Source organism: Panthera uncia (assembly GCF_023721935.1).
Source record: "Panthera uncia isolate 11264 chromosome A3 unlocalized genomic scaffold, Puncia_PCG_1.0 HiC_scaffold_11, whole genome shotgun sequence".
NCBI classification, from domain to species: domain Eukaryota; kingdom Metazoa; phylum Chordata; class Mammalia; order Carnivora; family Felidae; genus Panthera; species Panthera uncia.
This window is the reverse complement of record NW_026057578.1, coordinates 15,378,084-15,395,515: the sequence shown is the minus strand read 5'-3', so window position 1 is coordinate 15,395,515 and position 17,432 is coordinate 15,378,084. Positions and strand designations below refer to the sequence as shown.

General features: G+C 39.9%; 1 protein-coding gene across 5 annotated transcripts in view; it reads left to right on the top strand.

Annotated features, from left to right (window-relative positions):
- Positions 1–17,432, top strand: part of STK4 (serine/threonine kinase 4) — a 91,647-nt gene that overhangs the window by 32,947 nt on the left and 41,268 nt on the right. The window lies entirely within an intron of this gene.

Genomic DNA, 17,432 nt, shown 5'->3' with positions numbered 1-17,432 from the left:
AGGGGTAGGTCAGTGCAGGGGAGCTGCGGCTGGTTGGCTGGTTCATCGGGACTGGAGCCAGCAGTTCTGGGGCCGTGGGTCCCAGGCAGCCCCCTCTGCTTTCAGTGTGTCAGGTCTGTGTATTTATAATCCAGCCTTTGTTTATGAAGGGAAAGGTTTTCTTTTTTCTGTTTTGGGGCCGAGGCTTATTATCTGTGTTTGGATTCTGCTCAGAAGTATACAGGTGGTGAAAAGTAGTAATATTGTTGATGGATGTGTTAATTGGTATAACTTTCCTGGAATGTAGTGTGCATCAAGGGTTTAAAAAGTTCAAACCTTTAACTCAGCACATTCCACTTCTAGGAATCAGGTCCAAGAAAATAATCGAAGATGTAGACAAATTATATGCAAGAGTTTTCCCAAACATGTTACTTAGAATTGTAAAACAAAAAATCTGGATTAAATGTTTAGCAGCAGATTATTGGTCAAATAAATTATGATACATCTGTAAGAGGGACTACTATACCATATAAAAACAATAAAAATCCTGTGTTTGAGGAATACTTAGTGAGCTAAGGAAATACTTATGATATGTTGTTAAGTGAAAAAGAGAAGGAGGGGTGCCTGGATGTCTCAGTCAGTTAAGCGACCAACTCTTGATTTCAGTTCAGGTCATGATCTCATAGTTTTGTGAGCTCGAGCCCCACGTTGGGCTCTGCACTGACAGCGTGGAGCCTGCTTGGGATTCTCTTTCTCCCTCTCTCTCTGCCCCTCCATGGCTCTCTCTCTCACAATAAATAAATAAACTTAAAAAAAATCTTTTTAAAAAGAAGGAAGCAAAATTATAACATGACTCCAGGTTTACAAAGTAAAAAGATAACATACATTAATGTGTATATAGAAAAAAGACTGAGAAAACAAAAGGCTGGAGGTAAATAAATCAGATATTAAAAGTGGTTATTATTGGTAAGAGGATTATATCTGTTTTAAATTTTATTTATTTTCCAAATTATTTTCAAAAGTTACTATCGTAAAGAAATCCCACCAGAAATACTGATGGGATAGTGTGTCTGGTAAATTAGGGTTTTGTCTCTGGATTGTCTTAAGAATTCTTTTTTTTTTTTTCCCTCTTACTTCTTATGGCCTTCAAAAGGGTTGTTTACAATAGTTTATAAAAACATTGTCGGCCTGCTAGTCCCTTTTAATTCTGATTTCATTTAGTGTTCTTAGGTATGTTTTATCCCTTAAACTCCATATTGGAGTATCCTATCCTAGATACATATCTTAGATATGTGTTTGGTGTTACATAAATTATCATGTGAATGTTATATACTACATTTAGTTTTTCTTTCTAAATTTTTAAGTAGCCAGTGTGGTTTGTTGGGTTTGTTTTGTAGCTGCTGACCTCTAGATCTTTCCATGGATTGTGAGTGCTTCTACTTGTTTTAAGGGCTTTAATTATACAGATGGTTATAATCACTGTGTAGTAAACTTGGCTGGCCCATTAACATGTGCTGTGCATGCGCATGTTATGGAAAATCTGCCTCTTTTTTTATTTAAAGAATTAATTTTATTCCAAATGTAATTTTCCAAATGTATTTTAAGCGCTAATTAATTCAGTGGGTTGTTTGTTCAGTTTCTGAGCTTGGATAGTTTAGTGTGTCTAATCAGAAACATGCATCTTATATTAGAGTCATGATGAAAAACTGTTTAAAAGCCTCGGCGGTCATAGCCAAGTGACATTAAATAAACTCAGTTCATCAATCATCTACTTCAGGTCTTATAATTCAGTTTTGGGGCCACGAGTTTGACAGATTTGCCACTTACTTTGAAATCTTTACCACTTATGTTTCTAGGAGTTACTTAAACTTTTCATTATGGGAAATTAAAACATAATTGCACAGAATACTATCATGACCCCAGTGGACTTGTCATACGGTTACAAAAATGATTGGCTCACTGCCCGTCATATTTCAGCCCCTCAAAATGAACTGAATTAATTTAAAGCAGATCTAAGACATCATACCATTTCTTCAGAATTAGTTTTAAACATCTAAAGGAGACTATCTGACCAAGCTTGGCTCAGAAGCTGTCTGTGTTGTTTTGGAGAAGTCACATTCCTTGTATGGGCCTCTGTACCGTAATGGGTAAAACTCAAGAATTATAAGCTTATTACTGTCCTTGTCTCTTACAGCTCAAATAGTCCAAGCATTTATAAAACTTTTACAATTCAGGACTAATATAGAACTGAAGTTGCTAGAAGTTAAAATCCGTTTTCACAAATAGGCTTTCATTTACTGCTTTCTTTGAACTTCTGTGAAAAGTTTAATCCTTAAAAATTAAAATTATAATTGTTACCCTCAATAAACCTAACAAAAAATGACGTATCTCCATAGTGGTTTGCATTAGTTTCATAGAATCTAATTTTAGTTTCTAATTTTAAAGAAATTGTAACAAGAAAATTAGAAGACTTGCACACAGTTTGTGTAGGACATCTAGGTCAGAAACTTTTCTGAATTTTTTGACACACTTTTTGACAATTAGACCGTATTTTACAGATTTTTTAAAAAGTTTATTCCTTGTCTTAGAAAAGTTAGATATTTCATTTGCTTCTGTTCTCCATTACCATATTAAAAATTATTATACCAACAGTATTATGGCAATATTAACACAGTGTTTTAAAATGACGTATTTTGAGAGAGAGAGAGAGAGAGAGAGAGAGCAGCGTCCATAAGCACGGGAGGGGGTAGAGAGAGAGAGGGAGAGAGAGAATCCCAATCAGGCTCCACACTGTCAGCACAGAGCCTGCCTCGGGGCTTGATCCCAAGAACTGTGAGATCATGACCTGAGCCAAAACCAAGAGTCGGTCGCCTAACCAGCTAAGCCACCCGAGCGCCCCTTAATGCACTGTTAAAAAAGAAAGTAGTTCACCCTTTCACTCAACCAAAGAATGCCTGTTTTTGACTGTGTGCCAGTATGGTTCCTATACAGTAATAATTTGCCTAGGTTTTTTGTTTTTTTTTTTAATTTTTTTGAGAGAGAGAGAGACAGAGACAGAGTGTGAGTGGGGGAGGGGCAGAGAGAGAGGGAGACACAGAATCCGAAGCAGGCTCCAGGCTGTGAGCTGTCAGCACAGAGCCCGATGCAGGGCTCAAACTCGTGAACTGTGAGATCATGACCTGAGCTGAAGTAGGATGCTTAGCCAACTGAGCCACCCAGGCGCCCTGATATTCTTTTGTTACGGTTATTTATTTTGAGAGAGAGAGAGAGCGTGCATGCCTGCCTGAGAGCAGGAGAGGGACATAGGGAGAGAGAGAATACCAAGCAGGCTCTATGTTGTCAGTGTTGAGCCCTTCTTGGAGCTTGAACTCCAGAACCCCAAAACCGTGAGAACATGACTTGAGCTGAAATCAAGAATTGGACACTTAACTGACTAAGCCACCCAGGCGCCCCTAATTTGCTTAGATACTGTTTTCTGATTATTTTCCACTTAGTAAGTGTATGCATATTCCATGTTGCTGCATAGCCCTTTATTATATTTATCACACTTACCAGTGTATTTTAATCATTTACCTGGTGCTGGACATTTTGGTTGTTCCTAATTTTTCACCATTATGAATAACTCTGCAGGGAACATCTTATGTATAAATGTGCCTCCTTTTTAGTATTTCCTAGGAGTTTTCAGAAGTATTTGAATTATTTCATGTATATTTGTCATATTGTGACACTGGTATATTGTCCTCCAAATGTTGTACCACTTTACATCCCACGAGAATAATAGCAGCTGTCAGGACCCTTGGTTTCTTCACTTATATTCATTTCTCCTTTTTATTTCCCTACTTCCCATGTTTTAAGTCTCTGTGCTACTTTCTGAGTGTTTTCTCTAAATTTATCTTCTTTCATTCTTTTTTTAGCCATATGTAATCAACTGTTTGACCCAGACATTGAATTTATTTCTGTGACTACTTTTTTTGCTTCCTAAAAGTTTTAATTAGTTATCTTTAAATCTGTTTTTTTTTTTTGTGATATCCAGTCTTGTCTTAGCAAATGTTCTTCCTTTATCTGTTTGAATATTATAAGTGTCATTATTTTAAGGTTTTTTTTTAGATCAGTCTATTATCTTGAACTCCTTGGGTCTGATTTGTTTTTTTTGGTTTTTTTTTGTTTTAATGTTTGTTTATTTTTGAGAGAGAGAGCGCGTGTTCATGCAAACAGAGGAGGGGCAGAGAGAGAGCGAGGCACAGAATCAGAAGCAGGCTCCAGGCTCTGAGCTGTCAGCACAGAGCTGGACGCAGGGCTCGAACCCATGAACTGTGAGATCATGACCTGAGCTGAAGTAGGGACACTTACCTGACTGAACCACCCAGACACCCCCCCTTTTTTTTAATTTTTAAAAAAATGTTTATTTTTGACAGAGAGAGAGAGAGAGAGACAGAGCATGAGCGGGAGAGGGGCAGAGAGAGAGGGAGACACAGAGTCCGAAGCAGGCTCCAGGCTCTGAGCTGTCAGCACAGAGCCCGACAAGGGGCTCGAACTCACAGACCGCGAGATCATGACCTGAGCCGAAGTCGGACGTTCAACCGACTGAGCCACCCAGGTGCCTCACCCCCCCCCTTTTTTTATAAGTTGATTTATTTATTTTGAGAGAGAGAGAGACAGTTGTGTGTGTGTGTGTGTGTGTGTGTGTGTGTGTGTGTGAGTGTGTGTGTGAGTGAGGGGAGTAGCTGAGAGTGAGCGAGCGAGAGAATCCCAGGCAGGCTTACCACTGTCATTCTAGAGCCTGATGTGGGGCTCAAACTCAAGAGACGTGGGATCATGACCTGAGTCAAAATCAAGAGTCAGATGCTTAACCAACTGAGAGCCACCCAGGTGTCCCTTTGGGTCTGATCTCTGCTGTTTGTGTCTGCCATCTCTCATGTTGTTAGATTTCTTTTTGTATTTTGTAATTTTTGTTGTGAGCTTTAGTGGGAAGTATCTTCTTTGGAGGTCTCTTATGTTTCTGGGGTTGCATAGGTATCCTTGTGGGTCCCTAAGGGGTATTTTCTTCCAGTGTAGTTTTTAGATATTAATCATTACTGTAGTGTGCTTGTGGGACAGCCAAGGGAATTACATTTCTAGAAGTTGACTCTTTCCACCCCTTATTACATTCCTAAGCCATGTCCTTGTGCTTGTGGGTAGAGTTTGTCCTGGCTTCATCTTTGTGCTGGGAATGGAGTTCTAGCTGCCTTTTTATAGACGTATCTTGGCTCCCGTCTTATCTCGGTTCCTGTTCCCACATCAGCCTGAAAACTAGTCCCTCTGGTTTGGTTTTCCCGGTGGGCCACTCACCTCAGTGCTGTGGGTTCCTCTGTTGCTTTTGGCATCTGCGAAGTTTCCTGTTCTCGTTTTGAGCACTACGGTGTTTTTGTTTTGTTAGGTCTTGAATTTTTGTGTTTAGAGCAGGAGGGGGGCCCTCTAGTGCTTCCGTTCATTCAGTCATCTTGACCTGTCTATAGTGATGGTATGTCTATACTTTCTCTACCAGGGAAAACTTGGGAGAGGTTGTTCCTTGCTCCTGGTCACCTGGCTAGTAAGTGCTAGAGCTGGGAATCTCAAGTCCGGAGTCTGTGCTCCTTTTGTTCTCCTGAACTTCAATTTGTTTTGGAAGCATTCCCTTACATTAATGGGCATTGGACCTAATATAAGACTCATGAAAATTCATGATGAAGACTAGCGCTGGCTTCTTTTTTTTTTTTTTAATTTTTTTTTTCAATGTTTTTATTTATTTTTGGGACAGAGAGAGACAGAGCATGAACGGGGGAGGGGCAGAGAGAGAGGGAGACACAGAATCGGAAACAGGCTCCAGGCTCCGAGCCATCAGCCCAGAGCCTGACGCGGGGCTCGAACTCACGGACTGCGAGATCGTGACCTGGCTGAAGTCGGACGCTTAACCGACTGCACCACCCAGGCGCCCCTAGCGCTGGCTTCTGAGGAGATTCCAGAGATAATCTATTTTTTTTTAGGACCGATTATTTATTATATAAGTTATTTCTTTATTATACTCAGGAGGCTAGACATTATAACTGTTAATAATAATCATTAATGATTAGGCATTTTCTATGTCAGGCATTGTGCTTAATCCTTTGTAAACATTTGACATACTAGTCATTGCTCCCATGCTGTGTGGGAAATACAGCCACCCCCCATTTTGTCGCAGCAGAAATGGAATTGCAAAGCGATTAAGTAGCTTGCTCGTGATCACATCGTGAGTAATAGAAGTGCCAAGGCTTGAAACTAGATATGTTTGATTTCAAAGCTTATTATATTATATTCCTGTTCCGCAGAGCCTTTTTTATTAGTTGTTGAGGGACAGGACCAAGGCTCATGTTACAGATCATGTGTTGGTAAGCCTCAGCCCGCAGTAATATACCTCTCCTTGCTGGTTGTTCAAGTAACTAGCTACTCTATATGTTTCCCCAGAGTTCCAGAAGTGAAGGGCAGATGGTTGTCAAAGGGGGTCAGCCTCCGACGATAGGTTTAATGGTATCTCCGTCTGAGGGAGTATGTTTTGGCTGCGTATGTCTCAGTCTAGAGTAAAGAATCCGGTTGCAGCTGGAGGGAGGGGGTCAGAGTGAGGGGAGACCTGGTTGCCTTAGACCTTAGGAGCATCTGTAAGAACCGAGGAGGGAAACCATCGCCTGCACTACTTTGAAAACTATGTCTGGATAAAATATCAGTTTGGGGATTTTGGAAGTTTTCTTCTATTTGTCTACATAAGTGTGGGCTTTTTGTTGTTGTTGTTTTGTTTTTTTGATAAGGGCTATGGAAGAACTTTATTTGCCCCACCCCCCATATCTGAAGTGACTGGAGAGGTTCTAGGTCAGTGTCAGGATTGTTGTGCTTTCTCGGGGCCAGCAGAGGGAGCTCTGTAACAGGTTATGAGTTAGAATGGCATTCCCATCAAATCCCCTTTCTATGGTTCGCTTTATTCTCGATCAAGACCATTGTTTATTTATTTTAAAATCTATTTTAAGTAAGCGCAGCAACACTAGGACAGTGTCTTTATTTTATTTAGGTAGGAAATTGGACACCTCATACTTGGCAAAGTTCAAGTAAGAGTAAAATCTGCCAAAATGTCTCAAAATAGTTTAAACTTCCTCTCTCTTCCCAGATTTCTCAGTAGACCTTCACGAGAACTGATGTTTTCTTTCTGCAGCATGGTATGATGCAGAAATTTTGGACAAAATTTGTACGATGTAACTTTGCAGCTATCATCGGCTAAAATGGCCCTAACCAAGTAATTAAATAAATTTTTAAAATAAAACTCAAAATTCTTGTGCGAACTGACTTGGAGAAAGTTATATGTGTATCAAAGTAAGTATTATTAATGGCAGTTTATAGCTTTTGTTGACTCTCTCTTTAGTTTTCATCTAATCTGTTTCCACGTTGACTATACAAAAGTCAATCTTAGTTCTTTCTTTTGATATCTATATCTATCTATCTATATCTATATCTATATCTATATCCATATCTATATATTTTAACTTTAGTTGAAAGAGAGAGAGCATAAGCAGGGGAGGGACAGAGAGAGAATCCCAGGCAGGCCCTGTGCTGTTACTGCAGAGCCTGAGACGGGGCTCAAACTCACGAACCATGAGATCATGAAATCAAGAATCGGACACTTAACTGAGCCACCCAGTCGCCACTGATCCTTATATATTTTTCTTTCTTACCAAGCCCTCCAGTAGAGTCTAGAATAGTAGAGGCGGTAGTAGGCATTCTTATTTGAAAGGCTTGAGTCAGTGGATTCAATCTTTCAATCCTTCAGTGGTCCAAGTTCAGACCCAGCCTTTTAAATGAGACTCTGAAAGGGAGTAAGTGGGTGATTTCTATTTAAAACTTGAACATGATTCATAAATTTCTAATTTTTATTCTAGAGTAATGACCACATTAATCTCTTGGAAGTAGAATTTTAAAGTGAATGGCATAAATTAGTTAGGACAACTCAGAAGCATGTTGTGGGCAAATTACTTGATAGTATTATGTGGGGCAAACACTGTGTTATTTGTAGTTCCCCAGAAATTCCTAAGTCTCATGAAGGCCCCTATTGTTGCCATAAGTTTCTTCATGTTAAAAAGTCCAGGCTCTCGTTGAAATGATTTTATTTCAACACTACCCATCAGATACAATTTTGGAGCTGCGTAAGTTCGAAATTCTTGACTCACAGCCTAGTTTCTTTACACCTGCAGCGGTTTGGAGGGGATTGTTTTAACATTGCCTCCCTTGTATGTTCTCCATCTCATTCTCCCTGACTGATGATCGCATATGCAAGGGTAGTAAATAGGACGTAATGTACTGTGTGTGTTTTAACACTTCTTTTACTACAATAGCCTTACTGTGCAATTTCTTTAGAACTATAGTCAGAGAATGTTAAGTGTTCATGTATTTTTTTCTACTCACAGCATTGTCTGAGAGTTCTACACATGCATTGGTATAGTTATAGTACCAAAGCTAAAACTTACAACACTTCGTTAGAAATGTATCTGCTGAGAGTCTTTGCTTTGAAACTTGCTCAGAATCTCACAAACTTCGTTCAACTTTGGCAAGTTACGTCCTTTTTTAAGCCTCAGTTTCCTAGTCTAAAAAAATGGGGCATAAAAGTTCCTACTCTGTAGAGCTGGTAAGATGATATGGAATAACGTATGGAAAATACTTAGAATGTAAATGCTTCAAAATGGTGAGTTGTGTAAGTTTATGAGTCTTTTAATGAGTGACAGTGGCTTTTTAATTGGACCTGAAAGTTCCTTCAACCAGGGCTACTTTTTTGCATCCTAATTCCTTTTCTCTTGCTAGTTATGTTTTTTTATGTTTTTATGTTCTCATTCTTGGCATGAATGGTGTTTTGTAAGTGCCACCTCTCTGAGCACTGGTGAACTAAAACCATGAAAATGGTTGAACTAAAGTAAGGTTACCTGTCAGTTTCAGTAATGTTTTAAAAATGTGCTGAGGGGGGAGAGAGAGTGAGAGAGGGAGAGAGAGAGAGTGAGTGAGTGTGCGTGTTTTACATTCCTTGGCAATAAGATAGAGGTATTTTGAGAATCTGTTAAATAGCTCAAAATACAAGATGGCAGGTTTTAAAGAAGGCTAGACTTCGGATCCACCTGAACCTTCCTTTGTTGAGTTCAAACTGTTATCTTAATCCTGTGGAATTTTTACTGACTGGATTTTTTTCTATCCCTGAACGATAATTGCTGTGGTTCACTGTGTGTTTATCAGAACCTTTCTCCTGGGTGGGATTTAAGGTAGAAGAGCAGACATCTTGGTCCTTAGACTTTTCTCATGGTTGCACAAATATTCCAAGGTCAGGGGCGCCTGGGAGGCTCCGTCGGTTAAGCGTCCAACTTCAGCTCTAGTCATGAGCTCAGTTCGTGGGTTCAAGCCCCACGTTGGGTTCTGTGTGGACAGCATGGAGCCTGCTTGGGATTCTCTCTCTCCCTCTCTCTGCCCCTTCCTGACTTGTGCTTTCTCTCTCAAAATAAGTAAACTTAAAAAAAATTATCTTAGAAAAATACTTCAAGGTCATCCTGTAAAGTGGAGACTAAATCCTAATTGTTTGTGCAGTTTTTCTAATTCTGTCCAGATGTTGGGCTCAATTTTATCTTTGGAAACCATTAACATTCTTGATTCTTTTGGGATGAGCCAAAAGGCACAGACACGTGGTGCCTGAAAATTCATTCGAAACACCCTGCCAGATCACATATTAGGATATGAAAGTACCAGATCTCAGTGTAGCTTGGGTGAAGGGCTCAAGGCCTATATTTTTGGGAAGATAAGGTGCTCCATTACAGTTAAATTGGTAAAAGGAGAGAGAGCCAAGAATAGCCATGGGGGAAATGTATTTTCCAGGAGAGGGCAGTAGCATGAGAGTAATGAAGAACAAGGGAAAATGAGTCTTAAAAGATATACTTCGGCTCTTATGCTTAAGAGGCAGATAAGTCAGTTTTGACTGGTTAGGGAATGTATTTCTCTGGTGCTCTAAGCTGTTCTGATTTGCTTATACTCTTATTCAGCAAAGAAATGGAGATGCATTTTAATCAATTTAAATGGATCTATATAGAAAAAGTAGATGATTCTCATAACTGTGCTCTAAAAATATCAATTTGGAATCAGTATTTGTTAACAATAAATATTTAATGCCAACCAAGAAGTATTTATTAGGTAGTCACAATGTGTTACGCCTGTGTAGTGTATAAAAACCAAACGAGTCATTTTCTGCTGACCAGGAATTTATAGGTTAAGAGGGAAAGATGACATCTGTCATTATCATTGTCTAATACTTATGGAGTGCCTGCTGTACTATAACTGTTCCTTGTAGTTCCTTATATGTCTGGGGCATTACCCTAGATGTTTTGGATAGTGGTATTTGATGTTGCCATAACTTACATATGCAGATAATATAACTAGGCAAAATGCTGGGTAAGTGGTGCAGACAAGTATTAAAGGTTTTGTGAGAAGGAAAGCAAGGACTTAGATGTGCAGAAAGACTGAGGGAGACTATTTTAGGCAGGTGCAAAGTCAGAAAGTAAACATACACATTGAATATTCAGTTTGGCTGAAGTGGATTTTGACTGGATGCTGGAGGACCTTGAGTGCCGCACTGAGAAGTTTGAACTTGGTAATTACTGTTGGTAATAGGGTATTTTAAAGACATTTTGATCAGAAAAGTGATAGGACAAGGTGGCTTTTTAGGAGAGTCACGTGGATGATTTGGAGCTTGAAAAGGCTGGAAAAGGGAAGATCAGTTGGGAAATTTTTGCAATAACCAAGATATGGATCATTCTCACTTGTTAACTTCCTATATCTTTTTAGATGTGTACCTCTTTTGCTCCAGTTAGTAATTCTTTGAAATTTGGGTTCAGATTTCTTTGAATAGATATGTGGCAGCTCATCAGACTTAAATAAATAAGTACCACTGCCCAGAAGTCATGTCAATTTACATAAGAGGCAATTGCCAAAATTGGTGAACTGGAAGAGTTATTCCATTTGGACTCCAGGGAATCTTCTAATTTATGATTCCAGCAATTCTCAGTGATTTCAAAGAACATTCAAAGGAATATTTATGGCCCGACACAGAAACTTGGATAATAACTTGTGTAATGAAATGAGTTAATATGTGGAAGACACTTAGGTGCCTAGTAACAAAAACAAAAACCACACAAAGACCAAAATCTAATAAAGGTTAGATTAAAAACCAGAACAAACAACGCTCTGATAAGGCATTTTATTCCATGCCAGAAGAAAACATTTGAGAGATTACTTGAGTTTTTTCCTTGCAAGTATTCAAATATGAAACAGAAGAAAATGCAGGCTCTGTGTGCTTCTCTAACTTAAACAGAATGTATTACTGTTAAGGTAGAAAAGAGTTATTACTGTAGAAATTAAGGGCAGAGTAGTGACCATTATGGTTTACTTAATGACAGTCTTAAAAACAAACGTAAAAATGAAAGGGCATTAAGTTTAATGTCTAGTAGGTGGTCATTCCATAGGAAAAGACAGGCTTCAGTCTTTGGTCAATCTCTTTCCCAGTTTTGACTCCCCTGGCATTGTGTCATAGCTCAAAGGAATCTAGAAATAAAAGTAAACTATAGGGGTGCCTGGGTAGCTCGGTCGGTTAAGTGTCTGACTTCGGCTCAGGTCATTGATCTCATAGTTCATGAGTTCGAGCCCCGTGTCGGGCTCTGTGCTGACAGCTCAGAGCCTGAAGCCTTCTTCGGATTCTGTGTCTCCCTCTCTCTGCTCCTCCCCTGCTCACACTCTGTCTCTTTCTCTCTCAAAAATAAATAAAAACGTTAAAAAAAAAAAAAGTAAACCGTAGAGGAAAGAAGTCCTTCTTTTTTTTTTAATTGAATTACTGTTTTTAATCCCTAGTTTTTTTTGTTTTTTTGTTTTTTTTTTATTTTTTTTTTTAACGTTTATTTTTGAGACAGAGAGAGACAGAGCATGAACGGGGGAGGGTCAGAGAGAGAGGGAGACACAGAATCCGAAGCAGGCTCCGGGCTCTGAGCGGTCAGCACAGAGCCCGACGCGGGGCTCGAACTCACGGACCGCGAGATCATGACCTGAGCTGAAGTCGGACGCTTAGCTGACTGAGCCACCCAGGCGCCCCAATCCCTAGTTTTTTTAATAATTTTTTTTTGAGGGAGGGTGTGCGCCCAAGTGTGTGAGCGGGAGAGGGGTGGAAGGAGAGGGAGAGAGAGAATTTTAAGCAGCATCCGTGCCCAGCGTAGAGCCTGATGCAGGGCTTGATCTCACGACTGTGAGATCATGACCTGAGCAGAGATCACGGCCTGAACCTAAATCAAGAGTTGGACGCTTTACCAGCTGAGCCACCTAGGCACCCCTAAAATTGAGTTATTGATATATAATTCACATACCATGTAATTTACTCATTTAAAGTATACAATTTAGTGGGGTTTAGTATATTTACAGAGTTTTGCAGCTATCACCACAATCTAACTTTTAAAAATGTATCTTTTTTAGTTGAGATATAATTCGTATATCATAAAATTCACCATTTGAAAGTTACAATTCTGTGGTTTTTTTAGTTAACAAGGTTGTGCAACCGTAGCCACTGTTGAATTCCAGACATTTTCTTCACTGCCCCCCCAAAAGCCACAGTGCTGTTAGCAGTCACTTCTTATTACCCCCTGCCCCCATTCACGGGCAACCATCATCTGCTTTCTGTCTCTATGGATTTGCCATTCTGGACATTTTATATAAATGGAATCCTACAAAATGTGGCCTTTGTGTTCCGTTTCTTCCTCTTAATGTTTTCAAGGTTCATCCGTGGTGTAGCATGTGTCAAGTGCTTCATTCCTTTTTAATGGCTGAATGATCCCATTGTATGGATAATACCCTGTTTTGTTGACACTCTAATTTTAGAGAATTTTGATCACCCCTAGAAGAAACTCCATATCCATTAGCAGTCACTTGCCATCCTACCCACTCACCCCATGGGCCTGGGCAGCTAATCTACTTTATATCTCTACAGATTTGCCTTTTCTGAACATTTCATATGGAGGCATAAAATATGTTGTGTTTGGTGACTGGCTCTTTGAATTTAGCATAATGCTTTTAGGGTTCATCCGTGTATCATGCATCAGTATTTCATTTCTTTTTATTGCTGAATAATATTCCACTGTATAGGTATTCCATATTTTATGTATCCATTCTTCAGTTGATGCACATTGGCTTGTTAGGTCTTTCTGCTTTTATATAGCATTTTTCAAAGGAAAATAAACATGGGATACAGTTGCTTATGAATTTACCCCTGGTCTGTGAGCTTAGACAGATCCTCCATTGAGCTTGCCAGATGCTGCTTACAAAGAAAAATGGGTCAGTCATAGTATAAGAATTCATGCATTTCCTGTGTCAGATCAAAGAATCAGGGCAAGAGACGGCCATTTAGAAAGTTTGACTTTTCTGCTCGGTCTATTCTCCCTACGGCTTCAGGTTTCTGGAATTATCATTCAGCGGAACGTCTTCATTTCCTGGGATACATCTGAAAAAATATCCCAGCTCACATGGAAACAAAAAGCCCACCAGCCAGCTGAAGCCCTGGGGACAGCATTGCCTTTAATCAGCTTGGACTGATTCTCTTACACTTTTCAGTACTGACAGGCTGTTGTCCAGCACGCTTGATTATCCAGCTCAGGAGCGCTAAAAGAGAAGTTCAAAGATAAGGTTACTGGGAAAATCCCATTCCCTCAGTCTTTCTACACTCACCTTAATGGCAGTTCTGACATATCAAGAATTTTCATTTCAATTTTAGAGAATTTGCAGTATGAGATGCAGCTCACCAGACTTAAACTGACAGTCAGACTTAAACTGACAATCCCATTCTTGTTGGTAACTAGCTACGTAATCTTAAGCAGATTTCTCACCTATAAGGTGGAAATAATACATACCTCAGAAGATTCGAGGATTGCATGAAATGGTATATCATCTACTACTTGGTGCCTAGTAAATGCGGGTCCTCCTCCCTCCTGCTTCATTTCATGGTGTTCATGAAGTTTGGATAGGACTGTCATGCAAAAGTACCTAGTAAAATGCCTGAAACTTAGAAGATACTCAGTAAATCTTAATTGAATTTGAGAGGTACCTGGGTGGCTCAGTCGGTTAAGCATCCGACTTCAGCTCAGGTCATGATCTTGATCTTGCGGGAGGGCATTACCAACGGGCGATGACACTGGGAGGGAATTCTCATGGCCGTTTTTTGCAAACATTCTATCTGAGATACTAATTATTACAGTAATACAGATCTGTTTACTGAGAATTATCAGTCTACAAAATCAGAGTGAAAACAGGTACTATAATCACAGTGTTAGTAAGAAAATGTTGGTCACAACAGGAGTGCTGACTGGTCCATATGAACTTAATACGGAAGCAGTCTAACACAGAGGAAGAATATTGTGATGCAGTCAGTTAATTTCTGGAACCACTAAATAACAGGAATCACAAATACACCTAACTGTTTTTCTTTTTTGAATGCATGCTGTTTCTTGCCAGTTGAGTTGGCTTCTCCTACTAGTAGATTCATTCATGTCTTCAGCTTTACTTATATAAAACATTTTTATAACCAACATCTCTAGATGATATCTTTATTACAGTTTGGGCCAAGAAAAATTTGGTCACCTCTTCCATCTGTTTTAAAAAAGACAACTTCTCCCCTGCCACCTCCAAAAAAACCCCCACTAACAACAACAACAAAAAACTCAAAGAGTCAGAGACAGTCTTGTCACAAGTATTTGTTGAGTCCTAACTACTTTTTGCTTTGGGCTGGTCTTTGGTTTATGCCCATACACATCTAAGCTGTGGCATATTTTAGATTAGAGGTTATCAAGTGTGATAATCCCTCTGGAGATAAGAACTTCTTTTGAATGGTTATCAGTAACTGAGCATAAATACGTTTTCATAAGTTACTGCCAACTCATAGAATTAGGAAATTTTCGGAGCTGTAAAGGGGCGTGGGAAATAATGGTCCAGGGGCCTCTTTTTGTAGATGGAACCTATGGTTTTCCCAGGATTTTATAGTTGGACCAAAATCTGGATCTTTTAAAAAAAATATTTATTTATTTTTGAGAGACAGAGCATGAGCAGAGGAGGGGTGGAGAGGGAGGGAGACACAGAATCGGAAGCAGGCGCCAGGCTCTAAGCTGTCAGCACAGAGCCTGACGCGGGGCTTGAACTCATGAACCGTGAGATCATGACCTGAGCTGAAGTCAGAGGCTTAACTGACTAAGCCATTCAGGTGCCCCTAAATTCTTTAAACAAATTTATGGTACTTGTTTCCAGTATTTTCTTCCAGTTTGTCATTTGTCTTAGCTTATATATGTGCTTACTAATTTTTAAAAATGTATGATGTTTTCTTTACATAAAAGGTTTTTATTTCTCCATTTTTCATTGCATCTGGGTTTTTGTCATAGGTAGAAAGCCTTTTTCCACACCCAGGCTTTTTTTTGTTTTTACATTTATTTTTATTATTTATTCATTTTTGAGAGACAGCATGAGTGGAGGAGGGGCAGAGAGAGAGGGACACACAGAATCCGAAGCAGGCTCCAGGCTCTGAGCTGTCAGCGCAGAGCCTGACCAGGGGCTCGAACTCGTGAACTGTGAGATCATGACCCTGAGCCGAAGTCAGACACCTAACCGTTAGGCTGAGCCACCCAGGCACCCCTTCCACACCCAGGTTTTAAATGCATTCACACAAGTTTTCTTACAGTACTTATAATTTCCATTGTTACAATCGGAGCTTTTACCCATTTGGAGTTTTCCTGGTTTAAGATATGAAGTGTGGATCCAATTCAGTGTTTTTCCAAATAACTAATTGTTTGGAAGCCACTTGGGCTCTCTATTTTGTTTCAGGACTTCCTGTCCTGGTCAGCTGGTTGGACTGTCTAGCCAGGAGATTCCATATGAAAGGACACCATACACCGTTTGTGCCAGGAGATTCTGTATGAAAGGAAACCGTGTGCTATATGTGACAGCTGTCGCTAGCACGGCCATGGTTACATGGTTCCAGGAGGCTCTCTAAGTACTCTTTGTCTGTGTGTGGGGTTTGTGGAGGCTTGCTGCACGGTTGTTCCTGGTCCCAAAGGGGGGGACCGATCAAAAGTACTTGTCGACAAATCCAAAACACCTCCACTTCTATAGGTTTTATTTTGTTGCAGTCCCTTCAGAAGTAGATTATGAAATGATACCTTACATTTAACTCAACAATTAAATAAAATAAGCGTGCAAAGCCCTTAATGTGGTACCTAGAACAAACAAAACAACACACACACTCACCAGATAATCACTGATCTTAGTAAATACTGTGGGTAATCCCTCATTAGTGAGGAGGCACCAGTGAAGTAGGCTTTGGGCAGCATCTGGAAGTGGGCAGATCTGGGATTGGCTGCTCTTGAACTTGGCAATGGTAAAGTGAGATGACAAACATCTGAGAGGCAGTCAGGGTGCCTGCTTGACACTGGACCAGGGGGTGTTGGGAGATAAGGTTGCATGGAACAAACACTTGTTGGTGTTTCTCTTCTAGACCCCTCCCCATCCACTTCTTAAATTTTTTTTCAGTTTACTTATTTATTTATATAGAGAGAGCATGAGTGGGATAGGGGCAGAAAGAGAGGGAGAGAGAACTCCAAGCAGGGTCTGTGCTGTCCGTGCAGAGCCCCACATGGGGCTCGAACTCCTGAATCGCGAGATCGTGACTTGAGTCAAGATCAAGAGTTGGAGGCTTAACTGACTGAACCACCCAGACGCTTCTCCCCATTCATTTCTCAAGGCTTTGAGCCTTCTGGTCTTTTTTCCTGGTTACTGGGGAAAAGGGCAGTATAAACCCACATATTCATGGAAAGCACTGGGAAAAAACTTCTGTACTTCCTGATATTAGAATACTAATTAGAAGTACAGATTACTTTGACGTGTGAAGTAGATACATTCAGCTAGCTAGGTTGTTAAGTCGTGCCAGGTACAATTTTTCTTTTTGCCCTTGTTACTAACTAGTGACTGACTGCTGTTTTCATACCTGCTGTCTCTGCTGTGTAACTGCCCTGCCACCTAAGTGCTGATTCTTCTTCAGGGATGTTTGGGGCCCAGCCGAAGCCCCCCTCTACCAGTCTTCCCTGACCATGCCAGCTTACAAGATCTTTCCTTCTGTGAGATCTTGAGATCTACTTATGAGAGACAAAACCCTGTTAACATTTTGGTATATTTTCTTCCAGTCTTTTTTTTTCCCCCCTACATAGATGATTTTACAGAGTTGAGATCATTCTGTACATATAATATTGTATCCTGTTTTTAACTTTTAGCCTTATTGTAAACCGTGTATAAATAAGATTTTAAAAGTTACGTAATATTTCCTGGAGTGGATGGATTATGATTTATCTCTATTTGCTTTTTCATGCATATTTTTCTTA